Source organism: Pan paniscus, chromosome 14 (genome assembly GCF_029289425.2).
Source record: "Pan paniscus chromosome 14, NHGRI_mPanPan1-v2.0_pri, whole genome shotgun sequence".
NCBI lineage: Eukaryota > Metazoa > Chordata > Mammalia > Primates > Hominidae > Pan > Pan paniscus.
Genome location: NC_073263.2, coordinates 96,789,610 through 96,809,133, shown reverse-complemented (window position 1 = coordinate 96,809,133; position 19,524 = coordinate 96,789,610). Strand labels below are relative to the sequence as shown.

Genomic DNA, 19,524 nt, shown 5'->3' with positions numbered 1-19,524 from the left:
TGATCACCCATCTAGAAGAATGGAGGACCTCTGCCGTTTCAGTCATCCTTTTCACCTGTACCAGTTGGCCCAGGAGAATCCTGGTTTATATCCCTTATCACTCTGCCATTATTAAGCTCCCCCTTTCACTCCTAAGAGTATCCCAGGTTAGATGATATGACCATGAATGGAGCTGAAGTTCATATTATACATAATATGAAGTATACATAAGTTATACGGGCCCTCTAAAGCCATGGGGCATAAGCACGAACTGTGGGCACAGTGATGTAAATATTTGCTAAACTTTTATCCAAAGTAATGATTGGTAAAAACCTGGTAGCATCTCCACTTGAGCAGACATCTTCAGAAATAACCTGTAACCTGTGCTTTATACATAAGAACCATGGCATGTGGCGTTCTCTCCTCCGTCCCTGGGTTGACCGCGGTGGGGTAGGGGGTCAGACTTGCCTTCTCCAGTGGGGCAAGTCCCCTTGGTGGTGACTGTCCTGGCTGTTGTTCCAATCTGAGCTAGTTTCTTCATAAGTCAATTGAAGGTGCAGTATTACCCTGCAGGGTGGACCAAGGAATGTGTTAGCCATGCTTGCTGCCTTTCTCCAGGACCTGAAGCCCCACCACCCTCTCCTAGGGTCCCTTTTTCTCTCCCTTCTGCAGGACACATTTTGTGATCTCTGCGCAAACAGAGGCAACACACTTAGTCATTAAGGATTTTTCTGTAAGTGCATTAGGCCTTAGGCTTCAGCACTTGCTGTTCTCTTTGCTTGGAACTTGCTGACCCTGCTCTTGTCACTGGGGGCTTTGTCCTCCTGGGAAACTCTGCCTTGACCACCCATCTAGAGTAAACACCCCCATTCACTACCATGGCTCCCTACTTTCTTTGTGGATTTTTTTTTTTTTTTTGAGAAGAAGTCTCACGCTTGTTGCCTAGGCTGGAGTGCAATGGCATGGTCCCAGCTCACTGCAACCTCCACCTCCTGGGTTCAGGTGATCCTCCTGCCTCAGGCTCCCAAATAACTGAGATTACAGGCGCCCGCCACCATGCCCGGCTAATTTTTGTATTTTTGGTAGAGACAAGGTTTCACCACGTTGGCCAGGCTGGTCTCGAACTCCTGAACTCAGGTGATCCACCCTCCTTGGCCTCCCAAAGTGCTTGGATTATAGGTGTCAGCCACTGTGCCCGGCCTTCTGTGTGGATCTTACTGTTACTCTGACCCCCTCTTTTTAGTGTGATTGCCTTTCCCTCTCCCCTCTCCCTTCCCCAATGTGAACTCTGTAAAAATGATCCTAGGTCTAGAACCTAGAAGAGTGCCTGTTAGTGGTGGGTGCTTAAGAGTTAATTTGAATTAATGAGGTTAATAATTCTTGTTTCCCTATAGTCCTGTTGTTGAGATTCCTGGTTAGAAAAAAAAGTGAGTTGTGGGTTGTATACTTTGTTTATTTATTTATTGTATTTATTTATTTTTGAGACTGAGTCTCGCTCTGTCGCCCAGTCTGGAGTGCAGTGGTGCGACTTCGGCTAACTCCAACTTTTGCCTCCCGGATTCAAGCGATTCTCCTGCCTCAGCCTCCTAAGTAGCTGGGACTACAGGCGTGTGCCACCACACTCGGTTAATGTTTGTGCTTTTAGTAGAGACAGAGTTTCACCATGTTGGCCAGGCTGGTCTCGGACTCCTGGCCTCAGGTGATCTGCCTGCCTTGGCTTCCCAAAGTGTTGGGATTACAGGTGTGAGCCACTGCGGCCGGCCCGTGGGTTGTATCCTTTTTTATTAATAAAGGCATCTCTATATGCTGTGGTTTGAGAGGGGTTGAAGGCTACTTCCCATGGGAATGAGTGAGGAAGAGCCTATTGCACTCTGGTGTCTTTGAGGGAAAGAGAGGCGGGTGGCCGCCTTCTCTGCTCTTGGGTTCCACAGCTCGGAATTGGGAGGTTACTCTTTTATCAATTGGTTTTTTCTTTTTTTTTTTTGAGGCAGGGTCTCACTCTGTCGCCTAGGCTAGTGTGCAGTGGTATGATCACAGCTTATTGCAGCTTCGTCCACTTTTTTTTTTCTTTTCTTTTTTGGAGATGGGTCCTGTACTGTCTCCCAGGCTCGAGTGCAGTGGTGAGATCATGGCTCACTGCAGCCTTGACTTCCTGGGCTTAAGTGATCCTCCCACTTCAGCCTCTGGAATAGCTGGGATCACAGGCGTGTTCCACCATGCCTAGCTAATAAAACAATTTTTTTGTAGGGACTAGGTCTTGCCATGTTGCCCAGGCTGGTCTCAAACTCCTGGGCTTGAGCAATCCTCCTGCCTTGGCCCCTCAAAGCAGTGAGATTATAGGTATGAACCATTGTGCTCAGCCCTGAGATTTGTTTTAAAAAGTGCCCTGAGATTCACTATGGAGTATTCCCTCTTGATTTATTTCCTACCAAGTAAGCCCTTTAACAGACCATGTATGGCAGCTTTTTGAAGAATGTTTTAGGTCTTTCTAAATATGCAGCTATTCGGGCTAAGGATTGGCATGTTTGTAATTGACCTAATGATTCAAAGAATGGACTGGTTCAGCTGGAATTTTCCTAAAATCTATCCCATTGACAGAGTATTGCACAATTAGAAAAGTGTATGATTTATAATTAGCGTACCCACTTTAACTCTGAATAACAGGCATAAAGGTTATTATATTTTGAATCAGTGTTAACAGTTTTAGACAGCTGTTCTTTGTTACTTGATTTTTTTTTTTTTTTTTGAGACAGAATCTTACTCTGTCACCCAGGCTGGAGTGCAGTACAGAGATTTCTGCCCACTGCAGCCTGTATTTTGAGGCACAGTTGTTTTTGCTCATTAGAGTGCTGCTGAGAGAGTTGATTTCCTAGCTCTAGAGTCACCGCCAAGAGTCCTAAACATTTTCCTATAAGAGAGATGGTAAGGATGGTTACAAAGAAGTAGGCCTGATTTGGTTTAGAAAATTGGTTTCATGTTCAAAGCCAACATGGGGATGGGGGAGTTTTGGATCAGACCTTTGATTCTGGCACAGAGCCACGAGGGCTTTGTGTGTTTTGTTTACGGAGCTTAAGCAATCTCAGTTATTAGCTTGCGGATAATTACCAGAAATGTGAACTTAAATCTGTGCTTATTTATTTAACTCCTTGCCTTTTCTCCTAAGAATGTAGGGTGGTGGCATTATAAAAATTAAAGAAAAAGCAAGGCTCCACCACTTTCATGGTGATTCTACTTTACCTGCAGTAAAATTACAGCATGATGGCCAAATCGCCCTTCCTCTCCAAACTTCATACCATTTACTATAAAATAATTTGGATCATAGGGTGATGTAGGCCTGGGGCTGAAGTCTGTGTCAGAATGTTCCTGTGGAGGTTTATATGTTAAAAATTAAAATGAAAACCTGTTTTATTTTATTTTTTGAGACGGAGTCTTGCTCTGTTGCCCAGGCTGGAGTGCAGTGGCACAATCTCGGCTCACTACAACCTCTGCCTCCCGGGTTCAAGTGATTATCCTGCTTCAGCCTCCTGAGTAGCTGGGATTACAGGCACCCACCACCACACCTGGCTAATTTTTGTGTTTTTAGTAGAGACAGGGTTGTACCATGTTGGCCAGGCTGGTCTCGAACTCCTGACCTCAAGTGATCCGCCCGCCTCGGCCTCCCAAAGTGCTGGGATTACAGGCATGAGCCACCATGCCTGGCTTATTCTATGTTGTTTTTTGTGATGGTCAGTGAGATGTGGCCACAGGAGGAGGCAGAGGAGGTGCTCAGGAAGGCCAAGGTTATTATACTCACAGGTCTTACAGACTGGAAGCATGTCATGCCCTGCAGGGCCACATGGGGAAGCATCAGTCTTGGTCCCCCCTCTAGGAGCCTGAAGGGGCAGGAGTGAGGGGAGAGCCTGGGCCGTGGTCTTTCTTGAGCTTTCAGGGACAGGGCAGGGGAGTGCACGTGAACAGTTTAGAATTGGCTAGTTTGAATAATTTTGGCAGGCTGTAAGCTACAGGCATGGTTTCTAGTTGCTTGTTATCAGGCCCTGGCATGATATAGGTGAAGAAATACTGCTTCCTGGGGTGGACAGGCTAGATAAAGACGGCATAGCTCTGGGTTGGTTGGTTTGCATATCGGAGCTGTGCTCCTGGCTGGGCCCTTCTGGTTCTAAGAACTGGCCAGCTCTGGGAAGGACAGTCTCTCCCCAGCCAGAGAGGTTTCCAAAACGTCAAGACATCATAGTATGCACAAAGTAAAAAATATAAACAGTACAAAGGCCCTGAACAGGGTCACCCTGCTGTATGAGAAATCTACTGGCCTGGCTGAAGGAGAAAGTTGCTTGGGCAGAACAGTGAAAAGCTAAAGCAGGCTTGTTAGTTGTATGAGTCTGTTTTCACGCTGCTGATAAAGACATACCTGAGACTGGGCAATTTACAAAAGAAGAGGTTTAATGGACTTACAGTTCCATGTGGCTGGGGAGACCTCACAATCATGACAGAAGGCAAGGAGGAGAAAGTCACGTGGATGGCAGCAGGCAAAGAGAGAGCTTGTGCAGGCAAACTCTTGTTTTTAAAAGCATCAGATCTCGCGTGAACCCTGGGGGGCGGAGCCTGCAGTGAGCCTAGATCGCGCCACTGCATTCCAGCCTGGGCAACAGCGAGACTCCGTCTCAAAAAAAAAACAAAAAACAAACAAACAAACAAAAAACCCATCAGATCTCGTGAGACTTACTCACTAGCACAAGAACAGCACAGGAAAGACCCGCCCCCATGATTCAATTATCTCCCATTGGATCCCTCCCACAACATGTGGGAACTGTGGGAGCTACAAGATGAGATTTGGGTGGGGACACAGAGCCAAGCCATATCAGTAGTGTAAACCTGGAGCCAGCAGGAAGAGGCATGTGACAGAGCAGGAGGGTCCATGGTGCTCAGTCAAAGTCTTAGGACAAATAGTCCCCATGGAACAGAAGGCAATGCACCTGGCCTTGTTGTGTTTAATTTTAACTTTGCTGTATTTTCAATGATCTGCTCCTCCAGGGAACTGGTGGCACACCCTGAGTCTGCTAGGTGGGCTAAAGACTCACAACTTGAGGGAAGTGGCCAGGAAAGAAAGGAAGCCATGGCCTAGAGGGTGTTATTTGGGACCCCACGCCCATCCAGGCCGACAGAGCTGCGGTAAGGCTGAGCAAAACACACTCGCACCTGAACCTCACTCTGACGTTGTGGGAGGCCCTACCTTGTCAAAGCTGAAAGAAACGTCAGGAAAAGAAAATGCCCCCAAATAATTGTAACACATGTGCTATTGGTTTGGCGACTTTGGTAAAAGGTTTGGAAGTTTCAGGGAACATTCCAGATAAGCAGGGACCATCTTCTTCATAAATTGCTCTTTGAATTAGGATAAAAAAAATCAATTGCCATAGATAAAATTTCTGGGATTTTTATGAGCCCAACCTGTTTTCCAGGTTAATTATGCCTAAATATCTGTTTGTTTTCTTTCTTGTCATATAAAGTCACTGGGGTCCTGTAGGGGGTGTGTGTGTGTGTGTGTGTGTGTGTATGATTTTGTGTTAGGTAGCAGGTGTTTAGGTTTGTCCAGCACATGTTTATTTTATTATTTTTTTATATTTATTTTTTTTTTGAGACGGAGTCTCGCTCTGTCACCCAGGCTGGAGCGCAATGGTGACATCTTGGCTCACTGCAACCTCTGCCTCCCGGGTTCAAGCGATTCTCCTGTCTCAGCCTCTCGAGTAGCGGGGATTACAGGCATGCGCCACCATACCTGGCTAATTTTTGGATTTTTAGTAGAGACAGGGTTTCACCATGTTGGCCAGGCTGGTCTCAAACTCCTGACCTCAGGTGATGCACCTGCCTTGGCCTCCCAAAGTGCTGGGATTACAGGCGTGAGCCACCTTGCCCGGCCCCACATGTTTAGTACTAGATGCTAAAATCAATCTGTGGCCTTGTGGAGTTTATAATCCACTGAATTAATTTAGATTAATTCACAGGATTAATTTAGATTTCATGTTTGAATATGAAATTTGTGGTCATTTAAACAGAAACTGGGCTGGAAAGTACTTTTTTCTCTGTCTGTGAAAGGTTTTTTTAGGGCAAATGAGCAGTATAAATTAGATTGCTTAGAGAATGTTGTAAACACATTTTACCACAGACACTTTATGTGCTCAAAGAGGCCTGGCGTGTTGGCTCACACCTGTAATCCCAGCACTTTGGGAGGCCAAGGCAGGTGGATCACCTGAGGTCAGGAGTTTGAGACCAGCCTGGCCAACATGGTGAAACGCCATCTCTAGTAAAAATACAAAAAATTAGCTGGGTGTGGTGGCGGGTGCCTGTAATCCCAGCTACTCAGGAGGCTGAGGCAGGAGAATCACTTGAACCTAGGAGGTGGAGGTTGCAGTGAGCCGAGATTGTGCCATTGCACCCCAGCCTGGGCAACAAGAGCGAAAGTTCGTCTCAAAAAAAATATATATATATGCTTAAAGAACATGCTGGAGCATTTCCTCTGAGGAAGTTATCTCAGGTACTGGAGATTAATCAGCCTGCACCTCTTTGTGTATATTCAATAATTTAGATTTTTTGTGAGTTTAAACTGGCTTTTTCTTAAAGTTGGTGGGGAGAGGCATGTGATCAGACTTCTTGGGTGGTTAGGAGCTTTTTGGATTGAGTCCTGCCTGTTTTCCAGGCTGTTGGCTAATGGTGATTAAAGGCCCGGGGAATCCTGCTTGTCTCCTTCCAGTTTCGTGCAGAGCTATGTCACGCTGCGTGCTCTGTTTCTGTTAGGACCAATGTCTGTTTGTTATATAAATAGAAAAGGAACATAAAGCTAAGGAACCAAGAAGGTTCCATTACAGATCAGTGTCTCAACGTATCCTTGAGGTTTGGTACAAGTTCTCCGCTTCCTGAAATTTTTGGACAAACATTGTGACATTCATAAATACCGGACTGCTAGGATATTGAGGGCTGAGGTAACGCAAATACTTGCTGAGGTTTTATAGAGTAATAATGTGTTAATCATAGCTGTGGCCTTAGAGAATAAACAACCTCTGTGTAGGCTTCTTTGTAAGAATGGCACAGTTGACGGGGGCCTCTGCGAACCAAAGGCCAGCGTGTGACCTTCTTATCCTCTGCTTCCTAGGCCAGCAGTGACTGCCTTTGGAGATCTCATTGTTTACAGCCCTGTCTCTGACTCAGGGTGGCAGATTATGTTTTTGGTAGAGCCCAGCCAGCCCCTATCACATTGCACACTAACGTAATCCGTCGGCAGCTGTCTCTGTATTCATTATTTAGCTGCACTAACTGGAGTTAATCATAGATCTGAGCTAAACTTTGTTATGGGTCAAGAGAGAAAGGCCATCTGGCTATTTCTTGGGTCGTTTTGGGTGTATTTTTCCACTGCTTATCATTTGACCACCATCTGTTTTTTGAGACGGAGTCTGGCTCTGTCCCCCAGGCTGGAGTGCATTGGCGCGATCTCGGCTCACTGCAAGCTCCGCCTCCCAGGTTCACGCCATTCTCCTGCCTCAGCCTCCCGAGTAGCTGGGACTACAGGCGGCTGCCACCATGCCAGGCTAATTTTTTGTATTTTTAGTAGAGATGGAGTTTCATCATGTTAACCAGGATAGTCTCGATCTCCTGACCTTACAGTCGTCTCGCCTCGGCCTCCCAAAGTGCTAGGATTACAGGCATGAGCCACCGTGCCCGGCCCATTTAGCCACCATCTATGAGGCATCTGAAAGAAGAGAAACTCATGCGTGGTGGCTCTGCCTGTAGCTTCCCTACTCAGTGTGGTTTGCAGACAGTAGCATTGCCATCATCTGGGGCTGGGGAGAAACACAGGGTCTCATGCTCCGCCCCAGACTTAGTATCAGAATCTCTACTAGATCTCATGCGTGGGCCCTGGCCAGCCCCCTGTTGTGTGCTTGGTTGACGCTGGGCTGCTGCTGGTAGACCTCCCTTTCTCTTCTGTGCCACAGGGTCTCACCAAACTGCAAAGGAGCTGGGTAATAGAGTCAAACCCTGTGCCAGGAATGATGGGGAGAAGGAAGGGTCAGACCCACAAATGGGCCAAGGAATGGATTAGGTGAGCTAAGCTGTGGTTGTAGTTCAGCAGTCACTATTACGCCCACCTTTTCTTATTCCTTTCCTATTTGTTTTTCTTTTCTTTCTTTTTTTTTTTTCACAGCCTGGTAATGTGGAATATTTACTTTTCTTAAATCACTGTATTAAAAGATGAAAAAAGTCATTTTTTCTCTTCCCCTTCCCACAGTCATTGTTGATTAGAGAAAATATTAACAAAATATATTAATTTCATTTCCAACCACAGATAACACCAATATTAATAGTTGGGTGACTGTGCCTCTTCTCGTGGAGAAAACCTAATGCCTATCAAATGCCCAACGTTGAAGAGCTATACAAATGTGGATTTTCTGGTCGTCTTCCTCCCTCCCTTCCTTTATCCTCTCTTATGACAGAAAATTACAAACATGTACAAAAGTAGAGGGAACAGTAGTGAACCCCTGAATACCAGTCTGCCAACAATGATCAATTCCCAGGCAATCTTAACCCTCCTTCTACTCATTTCCTGCCCTAGAAGTGTTACTTTTTTTGGCACATCTGATGAGTGAAGTGAAGAATGGTATTTCATTGCTCTGTTTTTCTTTTCTCTATTCTTTTCTTTTCTTGCAAAACCGCACACTGTCACCATGCATTTGTTATGTAATTTTCAGATGTATCTGTAGGAAATGGTCAGTATACGATTATATATACACTGTTAAATTATCCATTGAAATCACATTGTGTACCTTCTCACTACATTTTTTAACCTTTATGTTATAAAGCAGATACAGAATATTATACAAACAAATGTGTAACGTGGATAATAAATTATAAGGTTAACATCCTGGTAAGTAGCAACCAGATCAAGAAATAAGATTTTGCTGGTCCCTGTTCTGTGTCCTGTCTCAATTCCAGGCTCCTCCCTTCCCTCAGAAAGAACTGAAAGTCAACTTCAAACTCTTTGTGGTCTGTATTACTTTTAAATCTTGATCAATGTTGTGTGTATATATATATATATATATTTTTTTTTGAGATGGAGTCTCGCTGTGTCACCCAGGCTGGAGTGCAGTGGCGCAGTCTCAGCTCACTGCAGCCTCCACCTCCTGTGTTCAAGCAGTCCTCCTGCCTCAGCCACCAGACTAGCAGGTCAGCTGCTTGTGCTGCTGACAGGTTGTAGGCTCTGTATTTGGAAGATTTAGGTATGGCAAATCAGGGTGGCCCAGCCCACCCTGACTTGTAGTCAAGCAGCTACAAATTCTATGCTTCCCATGACCCCCTTGGGTTCAATAATCTGCTAGAATGACTCACAGGACTCAGGAAAGTGCTACACTTACAATTACAGTTTTACTACAGCAAATGGCTGCCAATTGGAACCAAAGGGAGAGTCCCAAATACAAAGCTTTCTTGTCCCATCTCCAGGGAGTTGAGACCTGTCACTTCCTAGCCTATTAGTGAAGGGGTGGCCTTCCCCTCCACACCTGTGGGTGTTTCTCATCGGGTGGGACGAGAGACTGAGAAAAGAAAGAGACACAGAGACAAAGTATAGAGAAAGAAAAGTGGGCCCAGGGGACCGCCGCTCAGAATACGGAGAACCCGCGCCAGGACCCGCGCCCCGGGCACCGGTCTCTGAGTTCCCTCAGTATTTATTGATCATTATTTCTCGGAGAGGGGGATGTGGCAGGACAATAGGGTAATAGTGGGGAGAGGGTCAGCAGGAAAACATGTGAACAAATGTCTCTGTGTCATAAACAAGGTTAAGAAAAAGGTGCTGTGTGCTTTGATGTGCACATACATAAACATCTCAATGCATGAAACAGCAGTACTGCCGCCAGCATGTCTCACCTCTAGCCCTAAGGTGGTTTTCTCCTATCTCAGTAGATGGAATATACAATTGGGTTTTACACTGAGACGTTCCATTGCCAAGGGACGAGCAGGAGACAGATGCCTTCCTCTTATCTCAACTGCAAAGAGGCCTTCCTCTTTTACTAATCCTCCTCAGCACAGACCCTTTAGGGTGTTGGGCTGGGGGATGGTCAGGTCTTTCCCTTCCCACGAGGCCATATTGTAGACTATCACATGGGAGAAACCTTGGACAATACCTGGCTTTCCTAGGCAGAGGTCCCTGCAGCCTTCACACTGTTTTGTGTCCCTGGGTACTTGAGATTAGGGAGTGGTGAGGACTTTAAAGAAGCACGCTGTCTTCAAGCATTTGTTTAACAAAGCACATCCTGCATAGCCTTAAATCCATTAAATCATGAGTCAACACAGCACATGTCTCTGCGAGCACAGGGTTGGGGGTAGGGTTACAGATTAACAGCATCTCAAGGCAGAAGAATTTTTCTTAGTGCAGAACAAATTGGAGTCTCTTAGGTCTTCTTCTTTCTACACAGACACAGTAACAGTCTGATCTCTCTTTCTTCTCCCCACATAGTAGTGTCTGACAATGCCCAGAGTATTGCGAGCCAGGAAATCTCATCCAGGTTTTGGTGTCTGGAGTTTTTATTGGAGCTTCATTACATCGGCACGATTGACGGGCTTATTGGCTGTGGGATTGATCTCAGTCTCCAGTACCCCCTGCCCTGGAGGTTGGGCAATAGCTGTTGGCTCCAAGCCCAGCTGTCTCATCACAGGATTGGTCTTTGTGATATGCACAGCCCCCATCCTGAGTCATCTGTTAGCATCAGCTGCTAGGGACCCACTATGTTATATTATGTCCCTGATAATTTATGTTAGTGTAAACCATCAGGGACCACACTTCTATTACTTGGAGCATTCCAAGGATTTAGAAGAACCGGGGATAAAACCCAGCCAAATTCTTTATTATATGACTTCCTTCCCCTCCACTCCTTACTCTTCATTTCTCTGGCCCTGTTTACTTTGACCACCCAGCCCCTTGTCACCATGCCTGTAGAGCTTTGCAGAAGACAAGTCAGGGGAGCTGGTGTATTAGTCCATTTTCACACTGTTGATAAAGACATACCTGAGACTGGGCAGTGTACAAAAGAAAGAGGTTTAATGGACAGTTCCATGTGGCTGGGGAGGCCTCACAATCCTGGCAGAAGGGAAAGGCACATCTCACATGGTGGCAGACAAGAGAACTTGTGTAGGGAAACTCCACTTTATAAAACCAGCAGATCTCGTGAGACCTATTCACTGTCATGGGAATAGCATGGGAAAGACCTGCCTCCCATGATTCAGTTGCCTCCCACCGGGGCCCTCCCACAACACGGGGGAACTGTGGGAGCTACAATTCAAGATGAGATTTGATGGCCAGGCACAATGGCTCACGCCTATAGTCCCAGCACTTTGGGAGGCCGAGGTGGGCGGATCACTTGAGGTCAGGAGTTTGAGACCAGCCTTTCCAACATAACATGGTGAAACCCCATCTCTACTAAAAATACAAAACAAATTAGCTGGGTGTGGTGGCAGGTGCCTGCCTGTAATCCCAGCTACTTGGGAGGCTGAGGCAGGAGAATCACTTGAACCTGGGAGGTGGAGGTTGCAGTGAGCTGAGATGGCACCATTGCATTCCAGCCTGGGTGAAACTCCGTCTCAAAAAAAAAAAAAGATGAGATTTGAGTGGAGACAGAGCGAAACTCCGTCTCAAAAAAAAAAAAAAGATTTGAGTAGGGACACAACCAAACCATATCAGCTGGTAATGCAGTGCACAGAAACAGGAGAGAGCCCAGGGGCCAATGCTACCCACGCACCTCACCAAAGGGAGAATGCCCCACTTACTAATGGGGGAAGATGGCCCGGCTGGCTCCTGAGAGCCTGTCGCTTGTTGGTGCGAGGGCTCTGAACTCTGCTGTCAGGACTAGTCTCAGCCCTGTCACACGCAAACTGCGTGCCCCAGGACAGCTACATGTCTGCCATATGCCTGAGTTTTCCCATCCATAGGGAATGGTGATAACAGCACTGTATGAGTTTGCTGAGGCTGCCATAACAAATTCCTACATACTTGGTGGTTTAAGACAATAGACATTTATTCTCTTAAGTTCAGGAGGCCAGAAGGTAAAAAATCCAGGCTGTGTTCCCTTGATATGGTGGGGACAGTATTCCTTGCCTCTTCCAGCTTCTGGTGGCTGCCGGCCGTCCTTAGTGTCCTTGGCTTGTGGCTGTATCACTTGAGTCTCTACCTGTGTTTACATCTCCTTCTCTTCTCTTCTGTCTGTCCCAGGTCTCCCCCGCCTCTTTCTTGGAAGGACACTTGCCATTGGATTTAGGACCCACTTGGATAATCCAGGATGATGTCTTCACTCCAACATCCTCAGTTTAATTCCATGTGCAAATACCCTTTTCCCAAATAACATTCAATTCTTTACCAGGAAAGGTAATACTCGCAGGTACTGGGGGTCAGGACTTGGGCATATCTTTTTGGGGCCACCATTAAACCCCCTTCAGGAGCCTACTTCACAGGATTGTGAGGATTGCATTGAAATGCTTGAACCGGTGCCTGGCACACACTAAGTGCTGTTAGTGCTGGCGACTAGGGGGGACAGATAGAGCCCGACCTTTTGTGTAATCTTGGCCCCTTATTTCCCCCCATTTTAGTCTTTCCCCCTTCACAGTTATCTAAGTCTGCCTTGGGTAAGCATATTTAATTTTCATGCTAAGACATTTTTTCAATCTGTACGGAAGCCATGCACTTGCCTCTCCTTCAGAGCTGGGATTTTTTTTCATTTTGCTGGCTGTGAGCACCACAGGTGCCTAAGCCTCTTGCATGTGTGTTTTGAACTGTGTCCTCTGAGTTATGTGTCTGGGTGCATGCTCTCGTCTTAGCGTGGGTCTCCTTCCCCTGTGTAGCACTTCACAATGTTAGACATTTGTCTGTGATAGCAGCTGTTCAGTAATTTCCTACTTGCCCAAATTCCTGGACTCAAGCAGTCCTCGAGCCTCAGCCTCCCAAAGTGTTGGGATTACAGGCATGAGCCACTGTACCCGGCTAATTTCATGTTTTACCTTGTTAACCTTTTATTTTTATACTTTTAATCTTTTTTTTTTCTTATTGTGTCATGCTTTTAAACCAGTACTCTAGAGTTTTAATCATTGTCTTTGAAATACTTTAACATCTGGTAGTGTCTTTTAACTTTTTATTTTGAAATAATTCAACCTGATAAAAAAGTTGCAAGAGTGGTGCATACATACCACTCCTGTATATCCTTCATCCAGATTCCCTCCTTTTAGCTTCTACCATAGTTGTCAATGTCTCTTTCTCTGTTTATATTATTCCTTTGTTATCTGAACTACTTGAAAGTGGATTGTAGTCCGGATGTGGTTGTTCCCACCTGTAATCTTAGCACTTTGGGAGGCTGAGGCGTGTGGATCACCTGAGGTCAGGAGTTCGAGACCAGCCTGGCCAACATGGCAAAACCCCATCTCTGCTAAAAATACAAAAGTTAGTCAGGTGTGGTGGTGCACACCTGTAGTCCCAGCTACTCGGGAGGCTGAGGCAGGAGAATCACTTGAACCCAGGAAGCGGAAGTTGCAGTGAGCTGAGATCACACCACTTCACTCCAGTTTGAGAGAAAGAGCAAAATTCTGTCTCAAAAAAAAAAAAAAAAAGTGGATTGTAGACCTGAGGCCCCTTACACCTAAATATTTTAGTGCATGTTTCTTAAATAAAAAGGCACTTTCCATCATAGTTATAGAACACCCAACAAAATTCAGAAATATATCTTCAAACTCCATAACCAGTTTCCCTATATTAATTTTTTGGGCCTAGGATCCTATAATGTATTTAGTGCTCATATTTCTTTAGTATCCTTCAGCCTCGAACACTTCTGCAGTCTTTGATTGTCTCTCATGTCCTTGATAGTTTGAAAAATATTCAGGTCATCACATTCTAGAATATTCTTCAAAGACACAAAAAAATGTGATGTGACCTCATAGCAGAAATACCATAAAAATAAATACAGTATCCTCAGTGCATCATATCCGGAGGCACACAGTGGTGATGGTAACTGTTACCACTCTGTTAAGGTCTTGTCTGCCAGGTTTCCCTGTTCTAAAGTTGATTATGCAATACTTTATGCTTTTAGGTAAGTGTTTTATGGGGAGATAATTGGAGGCTATGAAAATATCTTGCTTCTCATGAAACTTTTACCCACTGATTTTAGCAACCGTGGATGGCTTTTCAATAACTGAATCACTTATTACTGTGGAAGTTGCCAAATGATGATTTTTTTTCTGATTCTATTGTTAATTCTGTTCTTAATTGGTTGGCATTCTATAGTAAGAAATATTCTGTTTTCCCCATTTATTCACTCATTTGTTTATAGCACTATGGACTTATGAATAATTTTATTTATTAGATTTGAACCCATTACACTTATGATTTATTTTGGTGCTCAGATTGTCCCAGGTTTGGCCAGTGGGAGCTCCTGTGTCCTTTGGACATGTTGTCGGGATTCTTCGAACATTTCCTTACTTTTGTGGCACAAAAAGATAGTTCAGACATGTCTTGTACTTCTTCTGCCCCGATCTTGGATTCAGCCATTTCTCAAAAGAGCCTCTGCATTAAAAAGAAAAGTTACATATTCTTTTTAATAAGTGGATACTGTATTTAGAAAGAGTGCTGGGCACTATGCATTTTTTTTTTTTTTTCTTTTTTGAGACAGAGTCTCTGTTACCCAGGCTGGAGTACAGTGGCACGATCTCGGCTCACTGTAACCTCTGCTTCCTGGGTTCAAGTGATTCTCCTGCCTCAGTCTCACAAGTAGCTAGGATTACAGGTGCATGCCACCATGCTGGGCTAATTTTTGTATTTTTAGTACAGACGGGGTTTCACCATGTTGGCCAGGCTGGTCTTGAACTCCTGACCCCAGGCGATTCACCCACCTTGGCCTCCCAAAGTGTTGGGATTACAGGCATGAGCCACCGTGCCCGGCCTAGGCATATTTATTGTTATGGGATCTCATTGCTTCTAGGCACTCTAAGCAGACAAAGCTAGAATGTATTTGCATACACAGATCAACACATATTATTTATATATTTGTGTGTATGTGTATATATATACACACACATATACATATACAGTTGGTTCTTGTTACTAGTGGAGCTCTATAAAGTCTCCACAAACACAGGACTAGTGAATACTGAACCATTGCTTCCAGGCGAAATACAGGGTTAGGTTCCTATGCACCTTTGGTCACATTTTTGTCAGCCATTTAATATATAACCTTGTTTTATGCATGCGTCTGCTTAGAGACACCTTATTTAATATATAGTTAATCATTAACCTTGAATTAACAGCCAGCAGCACTATAGTTCATGCCTGAAGGAAGCTTCTGTAACACACGTTTTTTCTGTAGGGCACATGACACCCCCCTTGCACTTCGATGCACTAGACTGCACTTGAGCATGATGCTTGGGGCCACTTTAGACAGCGAAGTCACCCACAAAAGTCCCCAAAATGTGAAGAACATGGTACTGAACAGCCCACAAGAAGGACAGTTGTTTCTACTCTAACAGCAGAAATAAGAAGGCAGAGTGTCAGCTGGGCGTGGTAGCTCACACCTATAAACCCAGCACTTTGGGAGGCCAAGGTGGCTGGATTGCTTGAGGTCAGGAGTTCGAGACCAGCCTGGCCAACATGGTGAAACCTCGTCTCTACTAAAAATACAAAAAAATTAGCTGGGCATGGTGGCGTGTGCCTGTAATCCCAGCTACTCAGGAGGCTGAAGCAGGAGAATCGCTTGAACCCAGGAAGCGGAGGTTGTGGTGAGCTGAGATCGCACCACTGCACTCCAGCCTGGGCAACAGAGTGAGACTCCGTCTTGGGAAAAAAAAAAAAAAAAGTCTAAGTGTCATTTCGTTTGACTTCAGCTGGGAGCATGCATGTTGGGTGACTCAAATATTTTGCTACTCTGTGCATGTCCGTGAAGGACTGCAAGACACCTGGAGGACTGATTTTTGGGGTTACAATTTAGCAAGTAGGCAAACTCACAAATACAGGATTTGTCACTAAAGAGGATCAGTGTATATTGATTTCTACATCTTTATTTAGGTATCTATTTATATAGATCTGTATTAGGAAACAAATTAGATAGACTTCACACCAGTGCTTCAAATCACAGTTCAAAATCTCATGCTTTGTTCTGGTTCTCCCTCTTTCCGTATTTGTATCTTCATCCTTCAGTAGTGAGAAACTTGACTCCTGCTGTCTTCAACACATTGACTTCTTTGCTCAGTCCTCTTGTTTGTCACCAGGGCCCCAGCCACGTGGGCCATCTCCTTGCAGAGAGTGTTCCTGGGACCTGGTGTGCGGGGCCCCAGGGCTGTGCTCCCAGGCTGCTGCTTGTGAACTTGCTGAGAGCTGCCCCCCAGGCATGCTGCCCTAGGCTGGCCTCCCAACCTAGTGGATACTTTTGATCATTGTTCACTGTAACCTCAAGCCCCTGGGCTCAAGCATTCCTCCTACCTCAGCCTCCAGAGTGGCTAGGACTACAGGTGTGTGCCACTGTGCCCAGCCAATTAAATTTTTTTTTTTTTTTTGTGGAGAGAAGGTCTCACTATGTTGCCCAGGCTGGTCTCGAACATTTGGGCTCAAGAGATCCCCCTGTCTCAGCCTCCCAAAGCATTGGTATTATAGGCATGAGCCACCATGCCTGGCTTGAAGTTAATTTCTTATTAACGTTTTCAGTATCATTAGAATATAGTAATGCAGTAGATTTTTGACTGTTTATTGGTATTGTACATTTTGCACCTCTAATGTGCTAGCTTACTGTCTTCAGTCAATGTAGGATTGGAGTTCTAATGGTGTAAAACTCTGTATATAAGGTTTATTACTTTTCTTTGTGTTTTTTTTTTCTTCTTCAATAGCCATGTCACCATTAATGCTAGTAAATGGATGAGCCATTCCTTTCTAATATCTTATTTTAATGACAATGAATTTAAGATATGTTTTGCGGATAAGAAGAGCTGCTCATAGATACAGCTTTTTATGTTACTGCCATGCTAGTTCTAGGTAATTTCTTTTTTTTGATACGGAGTCTTGCTCTGTCGCCCAGGCTGGAGTGCAATGGTGTGATTTTGGCTCACTGCAACATCCGCCTCTTGGGTTCAAGCGATTCTTCCGCCTTAGCTTCCTGAGTAGCTGGGATTACAGGCGCGCACCACCACACCCAGCTAATTTTTGTATTTTTAGTAGAGACGGGGTTTCGCCATTTTGGTCAAGGCTGGTCTTGAACTCTTGACCTCAGGTGATTTGCCCACCTCGGCCTCCCAAAGTGCTGGGATTGCAGGCATGAGCCACTGGGCCTGGGAATTCTAGGTAATTTCAGAGTAAAAAATTTGATTTAGAGTTGCTTCTTCCTTTTCTATGAAATAGGACATTTACAAAATTGTTTTTGAAAGGATGACTTGGGTTGCGATGTTTTTCTTGTTTTGAGATCCTAGAGTAAATTAGAAATAGGATGTGGAATTTTAAACTGACTTCTTGTGCATCTGCTTATTTTTGTGGTAGAGTCACAGAGTTACGACCAAGCAGGGGAGGTGAGATTTGTGCAGACTGGGGATATTGGGAGGGTGAAGGGATCTAGTTTGCTTGAATAAAAGGATGCGACTCACTGTATTGGTGAAGTTTCTTTCAAATCCAATTCCTAACTGGTTTCCTTGCCTTCCACAGTTCATCATATACAAAGTAGCTTAAAAACATTCACAATTTCCCTGTTATCTTTAGGATAAAGTCCAACTTTCTGAGTTTAGAACACAAGACCTTTGATTACCCCATTATCACCCCAGACCCCATGCAGCATTTTCTCTGCTGTCTCCAAGCAATAAGTCTTGGCTGTGTGGCTCCATTTTTCTGGAAAATTTGTCCCTTCTTCCTCCTTTGTCTTCTTGGTAAACTCCAAATTCTTTTCCTAAAGTTTGCTCAAACTGTGTCCCTTTCTCCAAACCCTCTCCAACTTCCCAGGTACCTGCCTATACCCTCTTTCTTCTCTCTACCGTACAGATGGTTCCCAGACCTGGCTGATAACCAGGATGTGCTGGGTGAGGGGAGCTTTTTAAGGACCACCACTTGGGTTTCATCTTGGCTTGCTCCGATTCAGTCATTTAGGATGCGGTTCTAGGTGTCTGTGGGTTTTTGTTTTAAAATTCCCCAGGCATAATTGGGTAACATATTGAAGTTTACCGAAAAACAAAACAAGAAACTCCCCAGTAAAACTCCCCAGGCTGAGGTAGGGATTTTGCTAATGAGCCAGGGTTGGGTTGGGAGTATTGGCGTATATGTCAGACAAGTGCTTCCCATTTGGTGTGTCAAAGCAAGCTGTATGGGAGGTTCTCAAACCTGAACCTGCATCCGCGTCACCTGGAGAACATCAGAAGATACAGATTGCAGGGCCCCACTCTCAGAGTTCCTGATTCATAGACCTGGAGTGGGTCCTGAGAATTTGCATTTCTAACTCTTCAGGGGATTCTGGTGCTGCTGGTCCAGAGATCACACTTTGAGAACCTCTGCTGTACAGAAGATGAGTCTCGTGAGCTGGGATGTTGATCCCTTAGAAAGCCCAGAAGTAGAGTCTGTGCATAGCCTGTGACCACATGTGTCCCATCTTTTTTTTTTTTTTCCCCACAGTACACAGATGTAACATGTCCCATCTTACTGTAATTCTTTGTTAACATAGATGCCTTGAACTCTTGGAGTGGAATTGAACCGGTGGATTTACTAATGGGTTTATATCATTTGCTAACGTGGCTAAAAGACTGCTGTCATTGTCTTGCGACTTCTGTCTGGGGTCAACATTTGATTTAAGATTCTATAGCCTGTCCAGAAAGGCTGTAAAAAACCTTAGTGCGGTGGTTCTGATCCATGTGATTTTGCCACCCTGGCAATGCCTCAGATAATTGTAGTTGTCAGGACTTGGGATGGGGATGCTGTTGGCTTCTTGAGGGTGGGGTCCAGGGATGCTGTTAACCATCCTACAGTGCCCGGGACGACACCCCCAACAAAGAGTTTTTCAGCTCCAAATGCCAGTAGTGCTGAGGCTGAGAAACCTTGCCTTAGGGGAAGGCGTTTCTTTTTTTCTTCCTTTTTTTTTTTTGAGACGGAGTTTCACTCTTGTTGCCCAGGCTGGAGTACAATGGCGTGATCTCAGCTCACCGCAACCTCCACTTCCCTGGTTCAAGCGATTCTCCTGCTTCAACCTCCTGAGTAGCTGGGATTACAGGCATGTGCCACCACGCCTGGCTAAATTTTTAGTAGAGATAGGATTTCTCCATGTTCGTCAGGCTGGTCTCGAACTCCTGACCTCAGGTGATCCACCTGCCTCAGCCTCCTAAAGTGCCGGGATTACAGGCATGAGCCACCATGCCCAGCCGGGGGAAGGCATTTCTAATGAGGTAGAGTGGGTTTTCCTGTGAGATCTGTCATTGTGTCTCCCTGCACCCAGCTCCTGCTCTCCAGAGTCCCTGACTCTGAGCAGCCTACCTCCCTCTCCACCCTGCCCCAATGTAGCCCCCAGGCCGGGCCCAGCAGCC

At 45.3% G+C, this 19,524-nt stretch overlaps 1 protein-coding gene across 3 annotated transcripts in view; it reads left to right on the top strand.

Annotated features, from left to right (window-relative positions):
* Positions 1-19,524, top strand: part of ABCC4 (ATP binding cassette subfamily C member 4 (PEL blood group)) — a 282,705-nt gene that overhangs the window by 23,167 nt on the left and 240,014 nt on the right. Inside the window, exon 2 of one of the 3 annotated variants that reach the window (XM_055096905.2) lies at positions 12,221-12,373. The exons of the other annotated variants lie outside the window; for them this stretch is intronic. The gene's annotated coding sequence lies outside the window, so the exon portion shown is untranslated. The remainder of the gene's footprint in view (positions 1-12,220; positions 12,374-19,524) is intronic. 3 annotated transcript variants of the gene reach the window in all.